A 6,000-nucleotide genomic window follows, 5' to 3' on the forward strand; every position below is an offset into this window, starting at 1 on the left:
TGCACAACCTATCAGAATTAGGTAAGTTTTATATAGTTCGTTTTTCTATTATTTTAACTTTTATATTTTAAATAGTCCGTCTTCGATATTAGTTTTGAGTTTTATTTCACTTTTTTGACTTTTGTTTTAATAAATTTTTGTTATATGATTTATATTAATTTTAAACCCTATAAGTTTTATTATTTTAGAGATATTTTGCCTTTTTATTAAAGAAAATTCCGGGCGATGATTAACGCACAGGCGTTTTTCACCCCCAAACAAAAAAAAAAATAAATAATACTATTAATCTGGAAAAGTTACACATATATAATAATAATAATAATAATAAAAAATTAATAAATGAACAGATTAGATTTGAAGACGATATTTCATATAAACAAATAATAAATTATTAAACTAGCAACTTAAACTATTGTTTAATAATTGTTTAAACTATTAAACAATTATTAAATTAGATAAACTGATTCCACAAACAACAAAATTCATAACAATTGTGACACTTACAAAATGGATGCAATTATTTTAATTTAACTTATGACTTTAACATTTAAATACTGTTATCTTATGATGATCAATTGATATATGTCTACTTTTATCATATGAATTTTATGTTTTTTTATATTTTAATTTTAAATTTTAAATTCCTCCTGAAGATGGCAGAATAACTGAAAACGTTTGAGGAAATCAAATAATATATTATTGGCAAGCTGTTTTTAATATTATATTTATAATAATTATATTTTACCAACAGTGCCATGCTGGAAAAACTTAACAATTTTTGTTGTAAAATTAAAATATGTTTTTCAAACTCGTCTGAGATATAAAATTGAATGAAATTAATTTATTTTATTACTTAATGCTCTATTGTGAATTTCAGAATGTTATATGATAATGTCATTATTATGATTTATTACTGGGATAGTGTCATAGGCTGAAAATTAATAACTAAGTCCTACTGCAATTATAAGTTGTGATTAACAATAGTTGTCCAATAGTCATATCTAAACAGAAAAATTTTAAATAAACAGAGAAAATTAAGAATTTTGAAATATAAACATTGAGGTAAATAAAACAGATTTTATATAAAATTAGTAATGATTCCATACTCCTTACTGATGTAATTGCTACTACATCATATCAGTGGTGTAAGATTTTATAATAGCTGATTGTAGCGTCAAACTACAGACTAATAAATTAGAGGAAAATTAATTCCAAGAAGCAGACTTTGTATGGATTACATTAAAAATAAATTCTTAGACTAATGCTCTGTTTATCAGTGTTAAACACTGTAAAAAAAAGATGCACCTTCAAACTAGGAAACAATGAATACTTAAAAAATCTTCCTCAGCAATATATAATCAATATTTGTCAATTATCTCATAGATGGAAATAACTCTCACAATAACTTTTATATTCTATACTTACACAAAGTACTACATTTTAACATACCTAAACATTATGAAATACACTCAAACAAAACATGGGAAAATAATACACTGAATAAAATGGCATAATTCAAATCCAACACACTTTTCAATCATACAATAAACACTTGTCTACCTGCCCATAAGAGCAATTGAAAACATTAAAACGTAAAATTTAAGAGATACATTTGTTAAATTCATTTTACTTGGTTGTTTAAAATATTTATGCCACTAAAGAATTATTAGTGGCTCTAAACAGTTTGTCAAAATCAAAGTTATAAAATAATAAGAAAAAGTAATCAAAGAGCAAATGCATGAGAGGATTAAAAGAAAAGGAATTATGATAATTGTATACCTATTTCCAGTATGCACAAATAGTATTAATCAGAATGATTTTTCTCATTGTAACAAGTAAATACAGAAATGGAAAAAACATACATGATGGGAAAATACATGATGGGAAAAACAGAAAAAACCTACTAATTTTTGTAAAATGTTTTATTTTGTGAATTCACTAAAAATTAACATTTTTTCGGTAAAGAAGTTAACAGATAAACATAGGTGGTTAGTGGAAATTATTTAGTTAATATTTGACAACAAATTGTTTCCATTCATACAAAACACCTGAAAAAACTGGATATAATGAATAAACACATTTCTTTTTGCTTACAAAAATATTGTTATTTTGTAGATATAAAGGGATGAAGAAACTACTAGTTGAGAATGAGAGAACCCGATGGCCAATAGATGAGATGGTAACTTCTGTAAAAGAAGTCTGGGGAAAGAAAGCAAAAAGGTAACGTGAAAAGGTTTCTCCCATTTTGGAATGAGAGATAGTTGCCAAAATAAAAAAGGTATCCATTTAGGATTTCCTGGGAATAGAAACTCCTGAAAATCACTTTAAATATAGTAGAAGACAGCATTTTCAAAAAAATGGAATTTTGGATATGTAAGAAACAAGAAGAAAGATTAACGAATGACGTTGTACAACATTCACTGGTGATGATGGAAGGGAAAAATAAATTCAATTTACCAGTAAAGAACAACTCACAAAGAAGATCATATTCTGACCATAAAGAATTAGATTATTCTTGTTGTCTGTGGACATCAGAAGAAGATAATGTAATAGTTAAGCAAATCAATGTAAAAATTGACAATTGAAAGTAGAGAATTCATGTTGTAGGAAATTTCAGATCCAGATTAAATTAATATTTATGAATCCTCTATCCGTTTAAGATGAGATTTTTTTTATTCTAATTATTACAACCACAATTACATTTCTATTCATATTCTAATGGGAATGATGAGCTGGATGAAATAATAGGACTGATTTTTGAAATGGTTTGTAAGACCTTTTTTTTTATCAACTATTATAAAATAGGAAATTACCTCCTTTGAAGGGAACTCTGTTTATATAAATTTAAAAGAATGTAGCAGGCAAGAATGTGAGAGATGCTGTAATATCAACTTGCTTAATAATGGAAATAAGACTTATGCTAAAACTATCATAAATGCTTCTAGGTTAGAAGCTATTTCAGAGGTATATCACTGGAAGCAAAGGAGAATGGATTCTGCCGAGGGAGGTGGTATAATGAAGTTGTGGAGTCAACTACTAGAATAATTGTAGAGGATTTTATATAAATCATACTTATGAATTGTAAGTTGGAAATATCTGTTAAAAAAAGTTAAGATAAAATTATGGAAGAATTGGAGTGTTCTACCATTATTTAAGCTGACATCTACCTTCGGTTGCAACTAAAAATGTTGATTTGTAAAAGATATAAATTTCAGAGGCTTTTGGAAATTGTTATACAGTTTTAAAACTTGACCCTTATTTTATGTCTTCAGCAGAGACTTAAAGTAATCAAGATACAATTTATATTAAGAGAATTTTAATTATTATTAAAGATCACGTATCAAGTGATAGTATATGGTAGCAGTTATTTATGAAGTCATTCTAAATTAAATAAGGTAATACTTAGAAGGAAGGAAGGGATATGTGGGTAGGAAGAATTACCATGAAGTTTCAGAAAAATTATCTGGAAGTTGCCCAGTAGTTGACCAAAGGAGGATATGAAGGCCAAGGGAAAAGTGGAGAGATAAATCTTTAAATTGAAAAGGAAGTGGAACAAATTTTAAAGTTTTACACCTATTGCTTCTGATAATTCTAACTTGTAATCAGTAATTTAAAGTACACATTTTTATTTGGTGTAGAAATTTCCTGAATATAGTTGCCTATTGTGTGTAGTTGAAACTTGTTCAAAAATAAATGTGTATCCAATACTTTTATGCCTATGTTTTGGTCTGTTTTTTTAAAATAATTTTTACAGAAATTTTAATTGTGTTCTACTATGTCTGTTCAGTCAGTGCACCAAATAAGGAAATTCTGCAAAATTCATTTACCATCCTTAATGGTATAATAATCTAATAAAGCTGCTAACACAAAGAACATTAATTCTGTTCCAAAAAATTTGTAATAGAGTTTGATTGGACATATATATTTATATATATGCTACTTCATTTGATGAGTTTGAATTTTTTTTCTATTATCTTTGTCAATTTTGTATTAATTTATATTAATTACTATTATATTATTATTAAATTAATTTACATTAATTTTTAACAAACAAACTAAACCAAATTTACTCTAAAGTTTTTAAACTCTCTCTCATCTTTTCCTGTTTAGCCTCCGGTAACTACCATTCAGATAATACTTCAGAGGATGAATGAGGATGATATGTATGAGTGTAAATGAAGTGTAGTCTTGTACATTCTCAGTTTGACCATTTCTGAGATGTGTGGTTAATTGAAACCCAACCACCAAAGAACACAGATATCCACGATCTTGTGTTCAAGTTCGCGTAAAAATAACTGGCTTTACTAGGACTTGAATGCTGGAACTCTCGACTTCCAAATCAGCTGATTTGGGAAGACACGTTCACCACTAGACCAACCCGGTGGGTTAAAGTTTTTAAACTAACATTATTGTACTTTCAGTCATTTTTCTGATTAAATTTAGTGACACTGATGCTGGTGGTTTTCATTATAGTGACTGCTGATGTAATTCTTATGGTAAAAGAAACCATAATTTCTAACTCAAGTTAGAAAGAAATATATTTGGTAAATTATTAAATATTCTGGATAATATTCTATATTATTAAATATTCTTTGGTTAATTATTAAATATTTCTGGTTTCATTTTGTATAATATAATGAAATATACAAGCTATTTTATGATTTCATAATGTTCAATTATGTTAACATGGGGTCCTTGTATGTCTGTAGAATATGTATGTCTATACCAACTCTCAGGTAAGTCAGTGGTGCTAACAAAAAATTGTACTGGAGCATAGTCAGACACAATTAGGGTTATGTATTCACCAATGATTAATCCTAAAATAAAGGCAATCTTCTTCATCAAAGTTCAGAATATTGACGCTGGAAATATTTATCTTAAAACAATGCACTACATACTTTATACTATACTTATTTTTACTATACACACTTTATATAAATTATTGAGTTATTAATCTTTTATTTCGAAACCTTATTTCATTAAGAAAATGTATTATCATATTTTGACCATGAGTATGAGAATGATTTACTATTAATAAATAAAATTGTAATGTAATTGTGTCACTAAGAATATATACTATTAATATTTCAGTCAAAAAATATTAGTAACAGATGTAATGGCATCATCTATAATCCCATCTTACACCAACATAGAAATACTTTCTTGCCTATGTTCTGTTTTAACCAAATCTTATCTTATATGTTTTTTCTGATTGCTATTTATTCTGGTGTAGTGATGTATTTGTTCTATGAGGTGACTGGAAAATATTGACTCATTATGTATTTCTTTTATTTGTTTGCATTGTGTATGTTTTATTTAAAGCTGCATTCCATTTATTTGATGTAGAACATAAAGCAAACAAAACAGTTTGTGTTTTCTAGTGATATTCTTTGTTTGATGATTGAGTTCTGCTTCTTTTTTTTTTAGAAAAAGCAGAAATTTCTGCTTCTCCTCAAGACTTTTTTGTTTTGCCTTTATTTATTTTGCAACAGTCATTGAATATCTTCCATTACATCCGTTTGTGTGTTCTAGTTTATTTATGGTGCTTTCTTCTATCTAATCTTCAGGTGGCATGAATATGTAGAGTACCTGTAGCTCATCAATTAAAAGACCTCAGTAACTAAACTGTTCTAATCAATTCTGTGTTGGGAAAATGGGATTCAGCTTCAAAGAAACAATATATATATATATATACATATATATATATATAAAATGAATCAACATCAATCACCTCAATGAAACAAATTAACTTATGTTGATATATTAAGAACAATCTCAATAAAATATTTATATAAAATTATATACACAAAAATAATGTTCTCATAATTTCTTTTATAAATATTAAACAACTTACTTTTTAAATATGTGGACTTGTATATTATTGCATGATATATATAAAAGAAGCACAATTGTAGATGATAGAAACAAGGTCTATAAAAATGCACCTTTCAAGAGTTTAGTAAAAGAGATAAACTACCCATGTGTGAATATAACACTACT

The sequence above is a fragment of the Lycorma delicatula genome, chromosome 2, assembly GCF_047948215.1.
Source record: "Lycorma delicatula isolate Av1 chromosome 2, ASM4794821v1, whole genome shotgun sequence".
Classification (NCBI taxonomy): Eukaryota; Metazoa; Arthropoda; class Insecta; order Hemiptera; family Fulgoridae; genus Lycorma; species Lycorma delicatula.